Genomic DNA, 25,381 nt, shown 5'->3' with positions numbered 1-25,381 from the left:
GTTTGGCCTCCTTTATTGCCAACAAAGGGTACATAACAAAGTATTGAGATGAACTTTTGGTATTGACCAAATACTTATTTTCCACCATGATTTGCAAATAAATTCTTTAAAAATCAAACAATGTGATTTTCTGTTTTTTTTTTCCCCACATTCTGTCTGTCATGGTTGAGGTTTACCCGTGTTGACAATTACAGGCCTCTCTAATATTTTCAAGTGGGACAACTTGCACAATTAGTTGTTGACTAAATACTTATTTGCCCCACTGTATGTCATATTGAAAGGCGATTTAAAATAAAAATACAATAGACAACAACATGCTGCATAAGTGGACAGTATGATAATGTTACATGATGCATGAACAACGAAATGCGATCATGGCCGGTATGTTAACCTAACCTAGCTATTAAGTTATTCAGATAACTATAGCATAAAGACCATGCTAACAAGTTTACCAAACCATCAGTGTCACTCCAAAACATCAAAATAACATGTGAAATGATATAATATTGTGTTAGTAATTTCTCACATAAGTCACTCCTGAGTATAAGTCGCACCCCCAGCCAAAGTATGAAAAAAAACTGCGACCTATAGTCCGAAAAATACCGTATATCCTGTACCATTGACGACAATAGACGTCCGATCAGTTTTGACTGGGAGGGGTGGCAGCTTATGAACGCTGGCAGCCTCTGAGTCCAAATGCATTCAACGTCTATCACCGTCAATGGCAGCAAATGAGCTCACTAGATGCATTTTACCTCCGACTCCGAGCCTTTCCAATCTTTACATTTTGCTTAGTTTATTATTTTGATTGTTTAAGCGAAGTGTCATACAGCGACCGAGAGGCTGAGTGTGAACTTCAAAAACATTTTCGAACAGTTAATAATCCTTCGGTACATCAGCTGTGTGTTTACCAGCCACCAACTGGGAAAACAATAACAGGCGCCCTTGATCAAGATGAAGCATCGCTATTCAAGCGTTTCTCTTCAAGAATAAAATTATAATTCTATGTGGAAATTACATTGAACAACACAGTCTTCCATTTATGTTGACAGCTAATTCAGTTGGAGCACTGATTTTGTTTATCGTGATGAATTACCAGTGATCGTAATGCAGTGAGGAAAATAAGTATTTGAACACCCAGCGATTTTGCAAGTTCTCCCATTTAGAAATGATGGGCGGGTTTGAAATTTTCATGGCACGTGCTTGTCCACTGTGAGAGACAATCAAAAACAAATCCAGAAATCACAGTGATTTTTTTACCAATTTATTTGTATTATACTGCTGCAAGTAAGTATTTGAACACCTGTCTATTAGCTGGAATTAAGAGCCTCAAAGACCTGTTAGTCGCCTTTAAAAAGTCCAACGAATAAGTGAAGCGGAGGTAGACTTTTTGAATCCGACTTTTTGACCTGTGTGAGACGGTTAGCTGCATATAAACACCTGTCCACCCCATACAATCAAGAAGACTCCAATAACTAATATGGTCAAGACCAAAGAGCTGTCCAAAGACACCCGAGGCAGAATTGTAGATCTCTCAAGGCTGGAAAGGGTCACGGGGGAATTCCCAAGCAGCTTCGTTCTATAAGATCCATCCAATTGCTCTATCCATTGGAGCAATTACCGTATTTTTCGTACTATAAGTTGCACCTGAGTAGAAGTCGCACCAGCCCAAAAATGCGCAATGAAGAGGGAAAATAACCCGTAAGTCGCACCGGAGTATAAGTCACATTTTTGGGGGAAATTTACTTGATAAAATCCAACACATCAAACAAATATGTCATCTTGATAGGCAATTCAAAATAAAAATGAATAGAGAACTACATGCTGAATAAGTCTACAGTATGATAATGTAATGTGAACATGATGCATGAACAACGAAATGCGAGCGTGGCTAGTAAGTTAACGTAACATAACTATTAAGAGTTATTCAGATAACTATAGCATAAAGAACATGCTAACAATTTTAGCAAACCACCAGTCTCACTCTGAAACACCAAAATAACATGTGAAATGATTTAATAATGTGTTAATAATTTCACACATAAGTCGCTCCAGAGTATAAGTCGCACCCCCAGCCGAACTATGAAAAAAAACTGCGACTTATAGTCCGAAAAATACGGTATTGGAAAATGTAAGAAGCCAAACATGAATGTCATTCTCCCACGGACTGGTGCTTCATGCAAAATTTACCTCGTAGCTTCTCAAATATCCTAAGAATGGTGAGGAATCAGCCAAGAACTACTCAGGATGAGCTGGTTAATGACCTGAAATGAGTTGGGACCACAATTTCCAAAGTTACTGTTGGTAATACACAACTACGTCATGGTTAAAAATCATTCATAGAACGGAAGGTTCCCCTGCTAAAAGCAGAACATGTTGTTGCCCGTCAAAGTATTCCAATGACCATTTGGATGATCCAGAGGAGTCATGGGGGAAAGTCATGTGGTCATATAAGATTAAAATGGAACTTTTTGGTCTTACTTCCACTCATAGTGTTTGGAGGATGAAGAATGATGTGTACCATCTAAGCCTGAACAATATATCGTTTAAACATCGCCATCGCGATGTGCGCATGCGCAATAGTCCCCTCGCAAGGACGTGCGAGAGATTTTTTACATTTTTTTTTTTCCAATCCACAAAATTTTGTTCTTCATTTGCTCGCACAGCCTCCCTCACTCCCTCTCCCAGCTTTCAGTCACTGCGGCACTTGCTTTTTAAAGTTATGGATGGCTTTGATCTGGCCAAAGAAGCCGACTTCACACGGCAGCAATCTGTCAATCATCGTTTAACTCTTTAAACAGTTTCTGCAAGGAAGCGCGGGCTGGAATGAATGTGTGTGTCTGTGGGGGGGGGGGGGGGGGGTGCGGAGAAGTTCGAGACATATAAAATAAACACCAGAAGTGATTATGAGGAGTTTGTAATTTCTACATGTCACTCCAAGAGTCACAGCCATGTTAGGTAAACAGAAGCATTTAATAAAGCCAAGCATTTTTCTACTACAGTACTTTATTCTTATTAAAAAATGATTCGGTGGGATAGTTATGTTTAAAACTGATCATAATTATTACATTTGAAGTGCTTAAAAAGCATTTATTAAAATATATATATATGTATATATATATATATATATAATTTTTAAAATCATACTTTGGGGGAAAAAAGTGCGAAAAAAACATGTCTTATATGTATCTCTTTCCAGTGCTAGATCTGAATAAATACATTGAGCGCACACACGCACACAGACAAAAATGAGGGGGGGGGGGGGGGGGGGGGTTATTTGCTCTACTTCGCGTTTTTTTACTTATCGCGGCGGGTTCTGGTCCCTATTAACCGTGAAAAACGATGGAATACTGTACACTGTAGTCATGATGAGTCATCCAAAGTCTTTCCAAACAGCTATTTAAGTAATCTAGTAAAAGTCTTTCAAAAAAAATAAATTTTTTTTTAGTATTGCAATATAATATTGCAAACCCCCAAAAAATCACAGCAATATTTTTTTTTTCCAATATTGTTCAGGCCTAGTACCATCCCAAGAACACCATCCCTACTGTGAAGCATAGGGGTGGTAGCATCATGCTTTGGAGGTGTTTCTCTGCAAATGGGACTGGACGACTGCACTGTATTAAGGAGAGGATGACCAGGGCCATGTATTGTGAGATTATGGGGAATAAACTCCTTCCCTCAGTTAGAGCATTGAAAATGGGTCATGACGAATTCTTCCAACATAACAATGGCCAGAAGCAGGCAGCCACAATAACAAGGAGTGGCTTCGTAAAAAAGTTCTGGAGGGCCCTAGCAAGTCTCCAGACGCAAACCCAAGAGAATCTTCGAAGGAGGTTCAAACTCCATGTTTCTCAGTAGCAGTCCAGAAACCTGATTGATCTAGACAAGATCTGTGTGGAGCAGTGGTGCAAAATCCCTGCTGCATTTAGTGCAAACCTGGTGAAAAGATACAGGACTCGGGTGCAAAAATATGTGATCGAAACATCCCTATTTTTCATAACTGTCATTGTTAACCAGTGTTGGGCACGTTACTTTAAAAAAGTAATTAGTTATAGTTATTCACTACTTCTTCCAAAAAGTAACTGAGTTAGTAACTGAATTACTCTGTAGTAAAAGTAACTAGTTACCAGGGAAAGTAACTATTTCCGTTACTTTAAAAAGAAGTTGTTGTATGTCAAAGAATTTGAAATTCTCTAAGCAGTATTCGAGTCAGTTGAATAGAGAAGAACAGACAGGTAGTTGTGTTATAGTAACACAATATGTAATATAATATTGTATTATTGTAATAATACAATATTGTAATATTTGTAATATTTATTGCACCTCACCAGCAACAGATGTATCCTACACTTGAAGTGCAACAAAAATAAACAGTAAACAATATAATAAAATAACAATCAGCAGTAAACAATATAAAGTGAGTTTAATAAATTAAATCTAACTCTCACAACCTGAGACAACTGGTCAAGTAGACCTGATTGGCTTACCATGACACATCACTCTAACCCTCAGCCAATCACAATCACTTCCATCGCATCTGTCCGGGGGTGCATTCATGTAGCCTCGTCCCCCTACTCGTCCCGTCACCCTCAAAGCGTCTGCCGTCCTCAAGATGGAAGCAGCATTCTTGCTGGCTGACAGTGGGGGATGGGAACGAGGCTAGCATTCCGGTGTAGCAAACACAGAAACATTAGCAAGCTTTGGAAAGCATTGTCTAATTGAATGAGCAGGGACAAACAGCCTGGAGTCATAAGAAGTACGTGCTGTAATATTCTGATACAGAATTATTCCAGGCACCCTAAAGTGCACACGGCGCCATTATTGTTTTGCTCACATGATGCGGGAGTGAGTTAGAGACACGGCCTGCCGAGAGCCATACATTTGTGTTAAAGTTATATGTGCTATTAACCCTTTAACACTGAACGTGTCGGATGCGACACGTTTACGCATACCATCTTTGAAGACTTGCAACGCTGTAATTACGTCACCCACGTGCCCCTGGTTGTTCTCATTTGAAAGTTCGGAAGTTGATGTCCACACCAGTTTTTATTTGAAGTCAATCGACCAAGTAAAACGGGAGATAATGTCATTTGAGTTTTATAGTTTTATTGCACTCATAAATATGCATTAAAACGCTGCATGGACCTTATGTCTATTTCCATATTTCCATCATTTCTTGTCCTTTTTCAAAACCGAAGGCAGCACAAAAGACTACATATAATACACCTAATGTGAACATTTTTAATAAATTGCCGAGCTAGGCGCCAACTAAGGAAAAGGAGACACGCAAAGCAAGCAACGGCCGGTTGGAATGAGCGAGCGACTTTGAAACGTGCATAATGAATCGAAAACTAAATTTAGCGCAAGCTAATGCATTTTTTCATTAACTCAAGGAATTGGATGAGCTGTATATGTCGTTGTTTTCCTCGGATTAGTCGGCGTCTCGGCTAGTAGAAGTGACAGCAGTGCTCAAACGGCGGAAGAGTGACAGCTGTGTGACGTATGTGACGCAGCTCGGTGACCTGTTCAAAAACAAACTTTATTGAGTGCGCAAAAAAATAAAAAAAACTTTATTGGGTCGCATGCCTGAAAAAATTGAATTGAACTGAAGTCATTCATTACTTGTCAATATTTTTTAAAATACGTTTTTTCAATGTATATATATTTTTTTCTCCACTATGAATCTTTTCAATTTTTATATATACTGTAGATGTGTGTTCGAGAAGCTTGATTGCATGTACATATACAGTATACCTTTGATAAGGTGATGGGTACAATAACTAACTTCACAAAGAGATATCCTCCAAACCCTTTTTTCTGTTGGATGATATATATGATTTTTTTTCTCACAATTTTGCACTGTATATAACCTGTTTTGACCATAGTATGTGTAAAGGCCAAAAACGCCTATGACCATACCTGCTGCTTGTGTTGAATTGTCAAACATAAAACTATTCAATCTTATTTTTTTCTATTGAATGTTTATCCTAGCAAGTTAAATAAATATTATCAAGCTTCAAAACGGTTGGTCGAGCATGTTTGCTTGTCAGTGGGACATCAATATTACAAATTTGGAGAAGAGATTTTGGGATTTTTTTTGTCTTTTTGGGTCCAAAATGTGGATTAAAATTGGTCAGTGAAGAAAACAAACAGTTTGTACATGAAGTTCAAGGTATCCTGAAAAAAAGGGACCCAACTTGGCCATTGTGAACAATTTTTTCTTTGAATTATAAAGGCAACATCAAAGGCATGCAAATTCGGCCAAAATAGGCTTAGGTGTTAAAGGGTTAAAGAAATAGAGTGCCAGCACGTCCTGTGTGGTATATCTTTGCTAAGAAAAAGCACAAAACAAAACACGTGCGCTATCCCCGAACCTGAACGCACCCCAAGTCTTGGATGACAAATAAACAGAGCAGACTCTCTACGGCTGGTAGTTTCTTTATTCAGCGTAAGTAACGCACCGCTTTTGACCGTCAGTAATGGTAACGGCGTTGTAACGGTGGAAAAATTAATTGGTTAGATTACCCCGTTACTGAAAAAAATAACGCCGTTATGTAACAGCGTTATTCCCAACACTGTCGTTAACGGATACAATAATGATCAGGACTAATTGTCATTAGTGTCTATTCGGTCCAATGATGGCAGCCTGAAAAGCGGTGCATCATGCGGGTTTGTCCGACATTGGATGCGTGTATGCCTCAAGCAGTCCTGAAATCAGAAGGCAATCTCAATTTTCCCTCATTTTAGAGCTTTAATTTTATGTACTTGCTGATATTTTTATCCATTTTGATTTTGTTTTAGTGCAGCAAGCATTTACAAGACATGTTTTCATCACTTTAGAGGATGTTTAAATGCACAGCATGAGTTTGCCATATTTTAGTGAGCTTGTGTCATCCTTGACGTCCTTGTTCTTGCGGGTAAAAAATGGCACCCACAGCTTCATCCAAAGGTCAAGAGATGAGCACACGACGTGGGTGGGTGTTCACAGACAAAGCAGGCGTGGCGTTAAATGCCAAGGTCATGTCCGCAATCACTCCAAAAAAAGTTTATTTTTAGATTTTAACATTCTATTTCTATTACAGTCTACAACCTAACTGCAAATCCATAAACCAAATGGTTTTGACTTTGTCACTCATATTGAAATAAAGTATATTCACATTGTGCTTCTAACATAGAGTACAAAGACTGTTAAATTAAAAGCATTTCATGCTGTTGAGATGTAATATAATTTATTCAAGCTCTGGCTGTATTTTTTTTTCTTCCCTCCTGATGTTCAGAGGACAGCTAAATGTTTACGACAGAGTTGCCCTTTAAATATATGGGTCACCTGTGTGCCAGTGAAAGATGATGTAGTGCGCTGATGTAGCATTTGTGACCCAAAGTCAGACCATCAAAGGTTTTACTACCTGGTTGGATTTCTTATATATTCATTTTTGCACTATACACTTAACTTATTGGCTGCCATTGACATGATCGGATGTCTTTTAGCTAGGGCTGTCAAACGATTAAAATTTTTAATCGAGTTAATTACAGCTTAAAAATTAATTAATCGTAATTAATCGCAATTCAAATGATGTCCCGTCATCCGGGATATCATATTTTGCTTTTCAAAAAGAGGACACAAATAACAGATATAAATAATCCCTGTTTCGGCTTATAGTCAAAGTTTATTTATATGGATCGATAGCATGCACGCACTGTCCGTGCATGTCACACATACAAACAGGCAGTTTGCCCCGACTCTCGTCCGTGTAGTTAATGTTAAAATATTGCTCACATAGAGCAGAGAGAAAACCAATCATTCTCATGCTTATCCTCGCCCAGCCATTCCCCAAAAAGCCGTGTTAACTGCAAGCTAGACGCTAATAACGCACAGCTGCACCGCTACTTTAGCGTCATTCTCGCTATATGATGACGTAATTGCTTCATGAATTCCAGTTTGGGAGACTGGACTGTACAGACCGCCGCGACAGTCTGGAAAAATGTGGCCCAGATCGGATTTGAACCACATACCAAATTGACCCAAATGGGATTGAAATGGTCCAGTTCTATGTGACTTGTTACGTTCAGACTGTCAAGTTAATGCCTGACTCGAGTTGGAAAAACACGAAAAAATCAAGACCTGTAGTATGAACTAGGGATGTGACAAAATATCGAAATGGTGATATATCGTGATACTTTTTATCCCAAAAGGTTATCGATACGCTCCTGCCAAGAATCGTGATATCGTTTTAAAAAGGTGGCAAAGTTTAGGAAAAAAAAAAAAAAAAAGACCAACAAGTTGCTACCGAAATCTTCAATCATTAGAGTGTCTCAGGTAACTGTAAGACTGCCATTGACCCTGCTCGACGCCCAATCCATTTCGACTGGGAACGTTTGTTCATTCGAAATAGGGCTGCAGCTGTCGATTACTTTAGTAGTTCATTAATCGATGAACTATTTAGTTCAAATAATCGAGTAATCGAATAAGAACATAAAAAATTCAAAATACCTGGGCTGAGCCTCACACGGTATATGAAAAAAAAAAAGGATCTATGGACAACAAAAGAACAATTGGCTAACTTACATAGCAAAAGTCTGCTACCTTAAATGCTATAAAATGCTAACGCTTTTTTACAATGCTCTTAACAAATTGCTCAGACACATATTCCCTCAAAAAATGGCTGAATATACCTTGAAACTAAATTACGAATGCATTCAAAAAAATCATTAGCTCAAACGAAAACTTATCCTGGTCTTAACAGGGAGCAGATGGATTCAGCCACGTGAAATGAGGTAGACTAGAGGGCCGTGTATCCACCCAAATCAATAAAAATAAATGCAAACACTTTCAAGACAAACCATTACAACGCCACTTTAAATAAACGAATACTCGAAGCAGCAAAATTTAATTTGAATTTTATTTTCTAATCGAATGCTCGAGTTAATCGATTAATCGTTGCAGCACTATTTCGAAACCAGAGCATTCGCAGACATTCTGACCGATTTTTGGGGCATTTACAGGTCACTTTAAGTTCATTTTAGGGCATTTACATGTGATTTTCTATTGAGTTTGAGTCACTACCTATTCATTCGGGTGATTCCCAAGTTACTTCCTGTAATGTAACTCAAAATAAAAAGGAAGTGACCCATAAAATACTCCAAAATCAACAGGAAGTAATTGAAAATAAACAGGCAAATGACCTTAAATTGACAAAAATTACCTCATTGGCTGCCATTGACGGCCATAGACGTTCAATCCGTTTGAAGTGGGAGGGATGGCAGCGAATGAACGAATGTTCATTCGCTGCCACCCTCCCAGTTCAAATGGATTGGGCGTCTACTAGTGATTAACTCATTCCAATTCACAGCAGAAGCTTGATTTTCTGTTTATTAGTTGTTTGCAGAATATCCTAGAATGATTTCCTGACCAATGTATCGATAATCGTTGTATCGCCATATCGTAAGATCATCGTTATCGTGAGCTTTGTATCGCAAATCGTATCGTATCGTGAGGTAACAAGAGGTTCCCATTCCTAGTATGAACCCAGCCTTAGTCGCTATCGACGTTGATCAGAGCTGCACATATCCCAGCTTTCTACATGGCAGTGAGAGCAGCCATATCGGCTTAAATAAACAGCCCAGGAAAGAAAGTTCCAGAAGAAAATACATAATCATGCAATTGTTACGCCGGCATTCCATTTTGTATAGAGATGGCAACGGCGCGGACTGTGGAGGATAACAGAAATTGAATAGTGGAGGAGGAGATGAGGGGGAGACTTGCAGTGTTGCATTTGATAAGACGGAAACTACAATTACACACACGCACAGTAGCACACACACACGCATGGATATCTCTTGATATTGTCTACGCTTCACCTCAACAGACCTTGCAGTGATTTTGCCTTGACGAAGTGGCCTCTAAAGTCAATCAAATAACAGAAAGCCGGGGTTTCGGGGGGGTCCAGGGATCCCTTCAGAGGGAAATGCCGCAGAATATTTGGTTCCGTGAAATAAGAATCTACCTGGACAAAGTGTAGAGTATATGGCGGAAAACACTCAGGTGACTTGAAGTTCCTCTCTTAGACCCCCATTTTGGCCAAATTTCAAAATTCTCCGATATGCATGTGTGATACATCATTGGAAATCTCAATTTTTGGGGGGGGAGAAAAATTTTGAACAGGAAGGCGTTTTTGGAAAGAAAAAAAAAAACAGCAAAACCCTATCTGGAGGTGAGAGCACGCGAGAGCAGAATTACAGACGCCATGACTTTAATGAGATATTATCGCGTACTTACCTTGTTTCGATCCAAAAACTCCATGTAGCTTGTATCATGGAGTGTCAAGACACAGCTGTGAATGGCCACAGCTGGATTTTTGGTGGATTTTATGGGTGAAACATGGTAATATAATAAGGGTCGCGATGCAGAAATCGCAGACATCAAGGAGTGGTCGAAATGTTCTTTTTCATATATTTACCCTTTTAAACGTTTTTTTTTTTTTTCCCAATTTTTCTTTGTTTGGATCGATTATTTATCATCTAACATATCAGGGAAAATATGAAAGTAACAAAAAAAAATACGATTAAATGATAGTTATGAGGTAGATACCTGTGACTTTTTTACAGACACCATTTTTTTCATCGTGACGTAATTTGTTTAAAAGTTTAAAATATGTGAGTTAATAATTTTTTTTGTGTGTTTTTTTGTTTGTTTGTTTTTTGTTTTTTTTTTAAAACAAAATATCGGACATTAATGAATGATTCTAAGCTAAAAATGACAGACATTTTGAAATGTAAATAGAAATACTTACCTTCTTTTTATGGCTGGGTTGAAACAAAAGTGGTTGCGCGACATATGTAAACGGGGGTTACCAGGGTAATACGGACAAATTAAAAAAAGTTCAGGGGCTAAATACGGCCAAAAAAAAAAAAAAGAAATTTACAGCAAAACCCTATCTGGAGGTGAGAGCACGCGAGAGCAGAATTACAGACGCCATGACTTTAACGATATATTATTGCGTACTTACCTTGTTTCGATCCAAAAACTCCATGTAGCTTGTATCATGGAGTGTCAAGACACAGCTGTGAAAGGCCACAGCTGGATTTTGGGGGGATTTTATGGGTGAAACATGGTAATATAACAAGGGTCGTGATGCAGAAATCGTAGACATCATGGAGTGGTCGAAATGTTCTTTTTCATATATGTTTACCCTTTTAAACATTTTTTTTTCAATTTTTCTTTGCTTGGATCGATTATTTATCATCTAACATATTGGAGAAAATGCGACAGTAACAAAAAAAATACAATTAAGCGATAGTTATGAGGTAGATATCTGTGACATTTTTACTGACGCCATTTTTTTCATTGTGACATAATTTGTTTAAAAGTTTAAAATATGCGAGTGAATAATTTTTTGAAGTTTTTTTATTTTTTATTTTTTAATCCTCAAAAAGATATATCCTCCAAACCCTTTTTGTGTAATATGGTAAATATATGGTATACAGTGTACCACAAAAGTGAGTACACCCCAAGCATTTGTGCAGATATTTAAGTATATCTTTTTAATGGGACAACACTGACAAAATGACACTTTGACGCAATGAAAAGTAGTCTGTGTGCAGCTTATATAAGAGAATTAATATAAGAGTTCATTTATATTCCCCTCAAAATAACTCAAAATATAGCCATTAAAAGCTAACCGCCTGGCAAAAAAATATATATATATATTAGACATCAATTAATAATTCTGAGCTAAAAACGACAGACATTTTGAATAAGAAATATAATTTATTATCTTCGTTTTATGGCTGGGTTGAAACAAAAGCGGTTGCGCGACGTATGTAAACAGGGGATTCCAGGGTAAAACGGACAATTTAAAAATAGATCGGGGGCTTAATGCGCCATGAATCTGATATGGCAGCATATAAACCTATTGTTCTATCAAACACAACAGTTCTTTTGGCATAAAATACAGCAGTTTCTTTTAGGGCTGCAGCTATCGATTATTTTAGTAGTTGATTAATTGATGAACTAGTTAGTTCGAATAATCGAGTAATCAGTTAAAGAACATAAAAAAATTAGAATATCTGAGCTGAGCCTCAAACGGTATAAAAATTAATAAATAAGGATCTAAGTACAACAAAAGTACAATTGGCTAACTTACATAGCGAAAGTCGGCTAGCTTAAATGCTATAAAATGCTAACTTTTTTTTTTTTTTTTTTTTTTTTTTTACAATGCTCTAAACAATATACCTATAAACTAAATTACAAATGCATTAAAAACATAGACTTTTGCTATTCAAGTTAGTCAGTTGTTATTATTATTATTATTTTTTAAACTGTTTAAGGCTAAGCTCAGTTATTTTCATTTCCTTTTAAATGAAAGGGCAATTCTGCATAGTTTTTGAGAAACACTCAGGAAATTTGCATTTAATGCTCTTTTGAAAGTGCAATCTTAGCAAGCCTTTGTTTTACGTTTCCTAAAATGTATTATGCAGTGCATTAAATACTCCTAATCTGATTACTCGAACTAAATAGTTAGTCGATTAATCGACTTCTAAAATAATGGATGGCTGCAGCCCTAAGAGTAGTAGGAAAGACAAATGTAGCCAAATGTTTTCTTTTTTCCAGATAGTTTTCTAGGAAAGTGTTATTTTAATAAGTGAATTTCAAAAACATTATTCTTGTACTATAGAGCCTACCCACCAACGTCATAAAACCACGTCCTCGCTGTATGGTTCCGCCCACTTGTCCGTCATTTTGACTCTGTATTAGCATTGTTTTCAATTGATGGCGGAATTTAAAATGCATTTCATGGAAGACCCGGTGCTTTCTGATGCCGCAAACTCACTGGATCTGTTGCATAAAAGGCGTTATGAGGAAAAGCTTCGTTCAATACAGTCGCCAGATCCATATTTGATGCCCAAATCGATGTTTTTCGACCCACTGTCTTCGCCCTGTCTGCCTGACATCTGCTACGCTGATATCTTGTCCACACAAAATCAGCCTATTCCCACAAAAATTTGAAAAACTTCAAGAGCTTGGAGGCTTATAAATACTTTGTTGCTGGTTGGGTGAAACAGGTCCTCGTTCGGCAGGAATCTATCTTGTGCTTGGAAAGGTTAGTTACGAAATTTTCAATTCAAAATCTTTTGTTATTGCTAACATCCACTGTCAAGTCTAATGTATTTCATGTCGTTTGTCAATGGAGTTAAGGCTTTTAATGTTTATATGGTTTAGCGATAGCACTCTCACGACATACATACGTGTATGTTGTCGGCGATTAGCCTAGCAATGATCTTAATTGTGGTTATTTGTCAGCCCCGTAGACGAGGCCAGTTTCTTTCGCTTGGTACCAGCTAAATATTATTAAAAAAAATAACGATGGTGGAAGAAAGGGAAGTCACAAACATCTTGGATTTGAAACTATGTCGTACTACGTCGCGATTAGCCTCGCAATGATCTTAATTGTGGTTATTTGTCAGCCCAAAACCCCCTAAGTATATCTTAAATGCATCTTACCGGATATAAAATGACTACTACATAGTCTGTGGTGATTTTTTTGGTGCCCAGTTTTCACGTCGAATTGCAGCCATCCATTTCGCTCTCCTCTTTGGATCCCTTGGAATACGGTAAAACTTCAAGTCTCTCCTTCCATCTTCTCTGTTAGTGCAACCAACAGCCACACACGCCTTCACCATTTTGATTATTAATGTCAAGGAGCAGAAAAACACGCCGTAAATAGGAGAAATGTACGTAGCCGTAACAGGTTAACACTATGGTTTGACGGACAAGTGGGCGGTACCATTCAGGAGAGCGGAGCTGTGACGTCACGTGGGTAGGGTCTATTGCATCATTTATATTGAAAAACATTTTTTTCTCAAATTAGTCCAATACCCAATTAAGATTCCTCGTAAGTGTTCTACGAAAATCAAAGCAAGCCAACCTCTGTTAGTATTAACAGGCAAAAATAACTGAAAGACGCAGGAATACTTTCTTGCCATCAACTTAAACGTTATCATTCTTTGCCAAGTAACTTTGTGTGTAGTCCAAAATTAACCAGGATAGTAGTGCTGCAACGATAAATCGATTAACTCGAGTGGTTTGATTGGGGGAAAAAAGCTTTGAATTTTGCTCCTTCGAGTATTTGTTTAATTCCAGTGGCGTTGTCATGTTTTGTTTTGAAAGTGTTTGCATTTAAAGTTATTGATTTGAGAGGATACACCGCCCACTAGTGGAAACAGTGAATATGACATAACTCATTTAATATGTCTGAATCCAGCTGCTCCCTGATAAGAACAACATAAGGTAAGTTTTTGATTGAGCTATTTTTTTAATGCAGTTGTAATTTAGTCTATAGGTATATTTAGCCGTTTTTTTGTGTGTGTGTGTGCGAATACTGTATGTATTTGAACAATTTGTTAAGAGAATTGTAAAACAATGTTAGCATTTTATAGCATTTAGGCTAGCACACTTTTGCTATCCAAGTTAGCCAATTGTTCTTTTGCAGTTCTTAGATCCTCATTTATTTATTTATTTTTTTATGCCATTTGAGGCTAAGCTGAGGAATTTTAATTTATTTTTAAATTAAAGTCCAATTCTGCATAGTTTGAAGAAACACACAGGAATTTTATTTTGTATTTGCATTTAATGCTCTTTTAACAGTCTAGTCTTAGTAAGCCTTTGTTTTACTTCTCCTAAAATGTATCCTGCATTGCATTAAATGTTCCTAATCCGATTTCTCGATTATTCAAACTAAATAGTTGATAGATTAATCGACTACTAAAATAATTGATAGCTGCAGCCCTAAAAGTAGTAGTAAAGACAAGTAGCAAAACATTTTATTTTTCCAGATAGTTTTCAAGGAAAGTCTTATTTTAATAAGTACATTTCAAAAACATTATTCTTGTACTTGTTCTTGCATCATTTATATGAAAAACTTTTTTTCTCTCAAATTGGTCTAATACCCAATTAAGATTTCCCGCAAGTGTTCCACGAAAATAAAGTCAAGCAAACCTCTGTTAATATTAACATGCAAAAATAACCCAAAGATGCAGGAGTACTTTCTATCGCCATCAACTGAAACTTTATGCTTCCCTGCCAGGTAACTTTCGTCATTTGGGTGACCAGTCATGGGTGTAGTCCAAAAATCAACCGGGATAGGCTCCATTTCAGCAGAATAAACAACGGATGGATGGGCCAAACCTGCTTTTCTGCTTTACTGCCCATCACACTGCCACCTTGGCGTGAATCGAACTGTCATAAATAATTGAAGACCATTTTTTATTTTATTTATTTATTTTGGGCGAGTTGTGTGTGTCTGGGCCACATAAATATAGAGCTGGCATTGAAACACACGCTATTAACTGATCCTATTCCGGCCCGAGTGATTTAAATGTCCATTAGGCGAGAGGTCAGAGACTCGTATCAACCAGTTGTAAATTCAAACAAGACGGATGTGCTTTTATGGAATACACCATTAGATTACCCACTCGCTGCCAATAAACTGCTGCATGGGTGAAATGTAATTTGCACTGTTGGTTGCTGGGCTAATTTACAGCAAACAATAAAGGAAGTGAATCGAGGGAAACTTTGCTTTGCAATTTAAACACAGCCTGGCAAACCCTCGTACGCTATAGGTAGTCCATCGGTTACGATCGAGTTCCGTTGCTGTGCTGGAAACATAACCCAAATTTCCGAGCAAATTGGATTTAACCCCTTACAGGGATCCACGGATAGAAAGATTAGTAGTTCTTAAAAGATACAGTAGGGCAAATAAGTATTTAGTCAACCCCTAATTGTGCATGTTCTCCCACTTGAAAATATTAGAGAGGCCTGTAATTGTCAACACAGGTAAACCTCAACCATGACAGACAGAATGTAGAAGAAAAAAAAAAAACTGAAAATCACATTGTTTGATTTTTAAATAATTTAAAATCAAGTTTTTTAAAGAATTTTAAATCATGGTGGAAAAAAAGTATTTGGTCAATACCAAAAGTTCATCTCAATACTTTGTTACGTTTTCTGTAACTCTTCACAAGCTTTTCACACACTGTTGCTGGTATTTTTGCCCATTGCTCCATGCAGATCTCCTCTAGAGCAGTGATGTTTTGGGGCTGTCGTTGGGCAACACGAACTTTCAACTCCCTCCACAGATTGTCTATGGGGTTGAGATCTGGAGACTGGCTAGGCAACTCCAGGACCTTGAAATGCTTCTTATGAAGCCACTCCTTTGTTGCCCTGGCTGTGTGTTTGGGATCATTGTCATGCTGGAAGACCCAGCTAAGTCTCATCTCCATTGCCCTTGCTGATGGAAGGAGATTTTCAATCAAAATCTCTTGATACATGTCGCCATTCATTCTTTCCTTTACACAGATCAGTCGTCCTGGTCCCTTTGGAGAAAAACATCCCCAAAGCATGATGTTTCCACTCCCATGCTTCACAGTGGGTATGGTGTTCTTCGGATGCAATTCAATATTCTTTCTCCTCCAAACACGAGAACCTGTGTTTCCACCAAAAAGTTCTATTTTGGTTTCATCTGACCATAACATATTCTCCCAGTCCTCTTCTGGAACATCCAAATGCGCTCTAGCGAACTGCAGACGGTCCTGGACGTGTACTTTCTTCAGCAGGGGGACACGTCTGGCAGTGCAGGATTTGAGTCCCTGGCGGCGCATTGTGTTACTGATAGTAGCCTTTGTTACTGTGGTCCCAGCTCTCTGTAGATCATTCACTAGGTCCCCCCATGTGGTTTTGGAATTTTTGCTCACCGTTCTTGTTATCATTTTGACGCCACGGGGTGAGATCTTGCATGGAGCCTCAGATCGAGGGAGATTATCAGTGGTCTTGTATGTCTTCCATTTTCTAATAATTGCTCCCACAGTTGATTTCTTTACACCAAGCGTTTTACTTATTGCAGATTCAGTCTTCCCAGCCCGGTGCAGGTCTACAATTTTGTCTTTGGTGTCCTTCAACAGCTCTTTGGTCTTGGCCATAGTGGAGTTTGGATTATGACTGACTGAGGTTGTGGAAAGGTGTCTTTTATACCGATAATGAGTTAAAACAGGTGCCATTAATACAGGTAACGAGTGGAGCCTCGTTAGGCCTCGTTAGAAGAAGTTAGACCACTATGACAGCCAGAAATTTTGCTTGTTTGTAGGTGACCAAATCCTTATTTTCCACTATAATTTGGAAACAAATTCTTTAAAAATCAAACAATGTGATTTTCTGTATTTTTTTTCCACATTCTGTCTCTCATGGTTGAGGTTTACCCATGTTGACAATTACAGGCCCCTCTAATCTTTTCAAGTAGGAGAACTTGCACAATTAGTGGTTGACTAAATAGTCATTTGCCCTAATGTAAGTGTTATTACGAGTTAAAATAACTTAACAGAAACATGTCATCTGTTCAACCCTTTCAATTTTAACCTGAGAGGAACATTAATGAGCATGAAAGCACTGTCGATATTTCACAAAATGAGCAGCAAAAGCAAAATGAACAAGGAAGATGGGATGAGATGAGACAAGAGTAGGGAAAAAAACTAGAGGTGCACGATAGTTATTGGTCCGATAATTATCGGTACTATAATAGGTATTATGACGTCTTCCCAATAAATCCAATAACATTATATATTATCGGGCCTATTAATATTAATTTTAGCACAATGTCGGTGGATTGGGATGTGTGAGTTTGTTTCCACTCCTGTTTTGCTAGTATGCAAAGTTTTGTTACTGTTCTAGAGGCCATATTTTTCCATCACTGAGTGATGAACCTTAGTATGGCATTTAGCAAATGTTTGCATTTTACATTGTTATGTTTACAGGTCATTGAGAAGCTGACTCGAGTCGGAAAAACACGAAAAAATCGGATTCGTGCATTAAGACCTGTAGTATGAACCTAGCCTAAAAGACTCAAAACACAAATAGTAAGTACAGTGCCTTGCAAAAGTATTCGGCCCACTTGAATCTTGCAACCTTTCGCCACATTTCAGGCTTCAAACATAAAGATATGAAATTAAATTTTTTTGTCAAGAATCAACAACAAGTGGGACACAATCGTGAAGTGGAACAACATTTATTGGATAATTTAAACTTTTTTAACAAATAAAAAACTGAAAAGTGGGGCGTGCAATATTATTCGGCCCCTTTACTTTCAGTGCAGCAAACTCACTCCAGAAGTTCAGTGAGGATCTCTGAATGATCCAATGTTGTCCTAAATGACCGATGATGATAAATAGAATCCACCTGTGTGTAATCAAGTCTCCGTATAAATGCACCTGCTCTGTGATAGTCTCAGGGTTCTGTTTAAAGTGCAGAGAGCATTATGAAAACCAAGGAACACACCAGGCAGGTCCGAGATACTGTTGTGGAGAACTTTAAAGCCGGATTTGGATACAAAAAGATTTCCCAAGCTTTAAACATCTCAAGGAGCACTGTGCAAGTCATCATATTGAAATGGAAGGAGCATCAGACCACTGCAAATCTACCAAGACCCGGCCGTCCTTCCAAACTTTCTTCTCAAACAAGGAGAAAACTGATCAGAGATGCAGCCAAGAGGCCCATGATCACTCTGGATGAACTGCAGAGATCTACAGCTGAGGTGGGAGAGTCTGTCCATAGGAGAACAATCGGTCGTACACTGCACAAATCTGGCCTTTATGGAAGAGTGGTGAGAAGAAAGCCATTTCTCAAAGATATCCATAAAAAGTCTCGTTTAAAGTTTGCCACAGGCCACCTGGGAGACACACCAAATATGTGGAAGAAGGTGCTCTGGTCAGATGAAACCAAAATTGAACTTTTTGGCCACAATGCAAAACGATATGTTTGGCGTAAAAGCAACACAGCTCATCACCCTGAACACACTATTCCCACTGTCAAACATGGTGATGGCAGCATCATGGTTTGGGGCTGCTTTTCTTCAGCAGGGACAGGGAAGATGGTTAAAATTGACGGGAAGATGGATGCAGCCAAATACAGGAACATTCTGGAAGAAAACCTGTTGGTATCTGCACAAGACTTGAGACTGGGACGGAGATTTAACTTCCAACAGGACAATGATCCAAAACATAAAGCCAAATCTACAATGGAATGGTTCAAAAATAAACGTATCCAGGTGTTAGAATGGCCAAGTAAAAGTCCAGACCTGAATCCAATGGAGAATCTGTGGAAAGAGCTGAAGACTGCTGTTCACAAACACTCTCCATCCAACCTCACTGAGCTCGAGCTGTTTTGCAAAGAAGAATGGGCAAGAATGTCAGTCTCTCGATGTGCAAAACTGATAGAAACATACCCCAAGCGACTTGCAGCTGTAATTGGAGCAAAAGGTGGCGCTACAAAGTATTAACGCAAGGGGGCCGAATAATATTGCCCGCCCCACTTTTCAGTTTTTTATTTGTTAAAAAAGTTTAAATTATCCAATAAATTTTGTTCCACTTCACGATTGTGTCCCACTTGTTGTTGATTCTTGACAAAAAATTAAAATTTTATATCTTTATGTTTGAAGCCTGAAATGTGGCGAAAGGTTGCAAAGTTCAAGGGGGCCGAATACTTTTGCAAGGCACTGTACTTGCCGCCTTTAACCGATGAGCACATGTGTTGGACGTCTCACCGTGTAGAAGGAATTGCAGTAACCTGGCAGTATTCGTCGAGTGACAATCTACATCAGGGGTCCCCAAACTACGGCCCGCGGGCCGGACACGGTCCGCCTCCACATTTGGTCCGGCCCCCTAAACAATACCAGAGAGCATTTTGATTTTTTTTTTTCTTTTCTCAATAGTGTTATTTATTTTCTGGCTTTTTTCTGTGAAGAACCCAGAGAGGTTTATTTGGTTATTATCTATTTAATTAATAGTGTTATATTATATTACACTATATTATATTATATTATTTTTATTATATTTACTTTTGTTCCGTGAAGAATCCAGAAAGGGTTATTTGATTGTGGCTTTCTGAAAAACAATTAAAAAAAAATTTACATTTAGGCACTCCTGCAATCGTCAAACTTTTTCTGTTACAAACTGACCCCGGCCCCTCATCAGAGAAGGGAAAAGTTATGTAGCCCTCAAAGGAAAATGTTTGGGGAACCCTGATCTACATCATCACTCCGAGCGTCGATCGCGTGCTTAAAAAAAAAAGGCGCCCTCTGTAGGTCAAAACATGTACTAAATATTATAGATTTTAAAATCAATGGCAATATTTTATGTGTTTCTAATAACATATTTTTGTATAAGACAACAGTTGTGGCTTGTTAGAGCCTACAAGTATTTCAGCCCGAATGTCGTATTAATAAAATGAAGGAAAAAATAAGATACTCTGAGATACATTGTGTAAAAACCCATTATATTCAATATTCAAGAAGAGTCACCGGGGAAAATCAGCAGCAGCCTTAGGAGAACAAGAAATTTGGATCTGAAGGCAGAACTCCTGGTCAAAAGCAACTGCAGGATGGCAGCGACCCTGCTTTGGGGAGGAGGGGGATCCTGACGTGAAGAACGGCATCGGGAACTAGGTACTCTTTATGCGACTGAAAAAAAAACAAAAAACGACTGGAGACAGAATACCGGACTATCAGGCGTCCCCTTAACCCTAACCCTAAGACGAAATCACGTAAATCAGGTACATCGCAACCCAGGGACTACCTGTACTTGCAAGAATACGCAAGCTTTTGATTCCGACCTCCAAAGTGGAACAATTTTTGGTCCGGTTTGGACACCCCTGCACTAGAGGGCAGTGTATCCACCCAAATCAATAAAACTAACACTTTCAAAACAAACCACTACAACGTCACTCTAATTCAACGAATCCTCAAAGCAGCAAAATTTGATTCAAAGCTTTTTGCCTAAGCAAATTACTCGAGTTAATCGATTAATCGTTGCGGCACAACTTTAATGTCAATTGCGTGTGTGTGTGTGTGTGTTATTTGTATATATTTTTTTAAATCATTTAGGTCAATATCAATAAACTTGACTATAGTGTTTAGGTTAGGAGTTAAAATTAAAGTATCTAGCCTTAGTAAGTGTTTCCCAGTTTTGTCAAATTTGAAAATCACATTTTCAAGCAATGGTTAGGATTTCCAGCCAAGGTTACAATTTCAAATAATGCTTCTAAGATTGTCAAAAGGTTATTGGAGAGTTTCAAAAGGTCAATTCAGTTTGTTAACTGCGGCAGACAAAAATAATGACGCTTGATGCTGTGTTATTAATAAAACCTGGCATTATCTTGGATGTTTTTAGGTACATGTGTTGGTGGGACTATTTTCTTTTTCTTCTACTTTTCCTTTTTCATGTTTCAGAGGAGTGTCAAGTCTAATCCAGATTGGCCCTTTGTCATTTTTCTCCAATTTCCCATCTGGACTCAATAAGTGACCTAAAAATAACTTCACTGATAAGCTTCCTCGTCAAAAGCCAAACCTTTCAGAACAAATAAGGAAGAAACTTTTTTTTTTTCCCCTCCCCTCATTTTCCCTTTTCCCTCACATTTAGGATTGACTTGTTCCACAAGTCCAATTTGCACTGTGTCAGGCATGACACTATTTATTGTCTGCTGGCTTGCTGGGAGACCAACCTTGAAATCATGTTGTGACTGCCGGACCGGAGAAATTCTCTCTCTCTCTCTCTTTTTTTTTTTTTTTTTTTTTTTTTTTTTTTTTTTTTAAATAATACTTTTCTGAGTTAATTCCAACCTGTTGGTGAAAGTCTTAGCACCAAAATCGTAGACGGGTTGTGCTGGTAAACTGTGATTTAAATTACAATTCTCCCTAAATAATATGCTTATTTACCGTAATTTCCCGAATATAACGCGCACTGCTTTCCCCAAAATCAACTTGTAAAATCATGGTGCGCATTATAAACGGGTAGAGGGATGGAGACAAAAATTGATATATATATATATATATATATATATATGTGTGTGTATATATATATGTGTGTATATATATATGTATATATGTATATATATATATGTGTGTGTGTGTATATATATATGTATATATGTGTGTATATATATATATATGTATATATATATGTACGTATATATAAAGACCAATTTTTTTTTTTTGACACGGCCATGTTGTGTTGAAGAAACGTATGCGGTGATCTGTTGCCGACCATTACGGTACGTGATGTCACCATTTTGTTTCGGTCGTGGCGAGCTAGGGAAGGAGTCGGAGGTGGGGTATCAAACAACGGCGCTAATCCGCGTTGCTTTATTGACATTTATGCTGCAACAAAATACGGTAGCAATGTCTGTCTCACATGCAACCCGCGGAATATAAATCTTTCCGGCTGTTCCCTCAACAAAATACTTCCCCCCGGGAACTATACAACGTGCCAACATAAGTTCCGCCGGTGAATTCTATTATAACTCGTTACATGGTAATACCTCACTCTGATTGGTCGAATAATTTCGTCTGTGTTAAATGCTTTTTTCACTCTTCATAAAGCACAAAATTTAGTTTCTTGAACTCATTTGAGTCAACGTTTATTGTAGCTCCGCAACTCGGACCGTAACAAATATAACACAACACAGACTCATTGTCCTTCAACTATATCTGTCCCTCGGGAAACTGAAACCCAAATAACAATAATTCCTATTGTTACTGTCGTGTCGAAAGCGATGAGCTCTCTCGGATTTCCGACTTATGTTCTCACTTTCATTTTACTGTGTCAATACATGGAAGAAACATTTATTCATCATGATGAAACGGGCAAGTTATACAGCAGCCTTTAAAAGAAAAGCCACATCTGTTTTGTTTTCTCCTGGATTCTGGTAAGTTGGAGAAGTTGTCAAATGATATTATTACCGTACATATTGTCAGTTTAGGGTAATGTTTTGAACTACCAATGTGCTATGCTTGTGCTGTGTTTCAAGAGTCAGTAAAATGACATTTCTGTATCTGTACACAAGCTCTGTTTTCTTGTATTCTTCTATTTATTGGTGCTAAAATTAGGGTGCGCGTTATACACGGGTACAATAATTTCCCCTAGATTTTACAAGTAAATTTGGGGTGCGCGTTATACACGGGTGCGCCTTATATTTGGGAACTTACGGTAACTAATTCACTGCTATTGGTCGCAATAGATGTCCAATAACATTTTACTGGGAGTTTGTCAAAATGAATTGACCGTCTGGCGACTCAACACGAAATTCCATGTGAATCGGAATTAAACCATCAAATACCCTTAAATCTCCTCCAAATCTCAAAATATGTATCCAAAAACCTGCGTTATACATCATTTTACTTTCCTCGCCAAGACGTTGGAGCTAAGTCCTAACTAGACAGCAGTGTTCTTTTTGGCAGCCATTTTAATTTTCGTTTTAGTCTTAGTCTTTTGGACGAAAATACTTACTAGTCTTAGGCTAGGTTCATACCGCTGGTTAATGCACCAATCCGATTTTTTGTCATATCTGTTTGTTTGTTATTATATGTTATTCTTTGGGGTGTAATGGTACACAAAAATCTCGGTTTGGTACGTACCTCGGTTTTGAGGTCACGGTTCGGTTCATTTTCGGTACAGTAAAAAATACAAAATGCAAAATATAAGTGTGCTAGTTGTTTATTACACACTTTTGTGCTTTCAACAATAGGAACATTAGCCGATACAAAGCTAGAGTTCTGCTCAAAAAGTTGCGGGTATTTAAAGATAATCCAACAACAATTTGCCTTTTAGACCCCGCGTATTGGTCAGCTTTCTTTCTGAAAGAAAGAAGAAAAAAAGAAGTCCTGTGCTAAAGAGAAAAGCAATCCCAATGACAAAGATTTTAACATGTATTTTACAAATGAAATGCCTCAATGAAATTTTTTTTTCTTATGAACGGTTTTCAAAAGCTTTATTGGTGGATTTTCTCACGTTAAAGCGCCACACAGAAATCAATAAATTTAATTGTGTAAGCAAGATGTGTGTATTATTCTTATTATTTAATTACAGGTGTTTTAGCTCATTTCAATTTATTTTATTTAAATGGGCTATTATTTATTTTATTATGTGTTTATATTTTACAAATGTGATGTAGTATTCATTTATATTGTATATTTTATGTTGTATAACTTTAGTTCCTATGTGAATATTAGTTCCTACTTGTCCCAAAAAGCTGTGTTCAAGGCAAGCTAGGCGCTAACGCACAGCTGCACCGCTACCGTAGTGCGCCACCCTTCTCGCGCTTCGATGACGTAATTGCCGAATGAATTTCGATTTGGGAGACTTGACGGTTCCGACCGCTCGCGACAAAAATGTGGCTCAAATCGGATTCATGCCACATACGAAAGAGACTCAGATCGGATTTGAAATGGTCCACTTTTATGCGACTTGTCCCGTTCAGACCGTCAAGTTAATGCCTCACTCGAGTCGGAAAAAATCGGATTCGTGCATTAAGACCTGCGATATGAACCTAGCCTTTGTCATATTTTAGTCAAAATGTTTTCGTCTTCGTCTAGTTTTAGTCAACGAAAACAAATTTCGTCAAGTTTTAGTCGACAATTGTCATAATGTTTTTGGCTATAAACTTCAAAAGTTTTAGTCCATGAATAAATAAATCAATAAATAAAAGGTTTCCAACAATTTTGAATGAAAATGACCGATAAGCACATAACTGTAGAGTCTACAGCAGGGGTGTCCAAAATTTTTGCGAAGGGGGCCAGATTTGGTGTGGTAAAAATGTGGGGGACCGACCTTGGCTGACGTCCTTTACACAGAAGAATATATTTAAGCAAATTTTAGCAAGCCATTCTGTGCGTCACATTTGTTTTATTATATTTTTTAAATTAATAATTTCAACAATCTCGCAACTAGCGTTCTCTTTCGACTCTCGGGCTCTTGCGAAATACTGCTGCTGTGAAATTAAACTAGCATCAAAAGTTGCTTGAATTTCTCGCTACATATCTTCCCTGTAATCTTGTCGTACATGATAGCGTGTCTTGTTTGGTAATATCGCCTCACATTGAATTCTTTAAAAAAGGCGACTGTATCTTTGCAAATGAGGCAGACACAGTTGTTGCATATTTTATTGAAGAAATACTCCAATTTCCACCTATCCTTGAACTTCAGCGTCGCAGTCAACTTTTTTTTTTGTTGATTGTCGCCGTTTTAGAAAATTGGAAGTCAAAGATCACACGGGGTAATGTTGCTTAGAGTGCTGCTGCCTTTTAGTGGGTAAATGAGGAGCAGCATTTAGTGTGTAGGCTACTTCATATGCTGGTAGCAGTACTGCTGACCAATTTATTAAGTCTGTGTGCGGGCCAGACAATATTGATCTTATGACAGAGGCTGGGGGCCGGATGAAATTTGACCATGGGCTGCATTTGGCCCCCGGACTGCACTTTGGACATGTCTGGTCTACAGGGACGTCAGAATTTTCATGATGATAATATACACTCAGCAGGAAAACAGCTTATTATTTGCAATT

At 38.0% G+C, this 25,381-nt stretch overlaps 1 protein-coding gene across 7 annotated transcripts in view; it reads left to right on the top strand.

Moving 5' to 3' along the window:
• The window catches only part of LOC130916974 (rho GTPase-activating protein 42-like), a 247,007-nt gene that overhangs the window by 64,476 nt on the left and 157,150 nt on the right, over window positions 1-25,381 (top strand). The window contains exon 1 of one of the 7 annotated variants that reach the window (XM_057837984.1): window positions 3,320-13,103. The exons of the other annotated variants lie outside the window; for them this stretch is intronic. The gene's annotated coding sequence lies outside the window, so the exon portion shown is untranslated. Of the gene's footprint in view, window positions 1-3,319; window positions 13,104-25,381 lie in introns of those variants that run through there. 7 annotated transcript variants of the gene reach the window in all.

This window comes from Corythoichthys intestinalis, chromosome 6, assembly GCF_030265065.1.
Source record: "Corythoichthys intestinalis isolate RoL2023-P3 chromosome 6, ASM3026506v1, whole genome shotgun sequence".
Classification (NCBI taxonomy): Eukaryota; Metazoa; Chordata; class Actinopteri; order Syngnathiformes; family Syngnathidae; genus Corythoichthys; species Corythoichthys intestinalis.
This window is presented reverse-complemented; position numbering and strand designations above follow the sequence as displayed.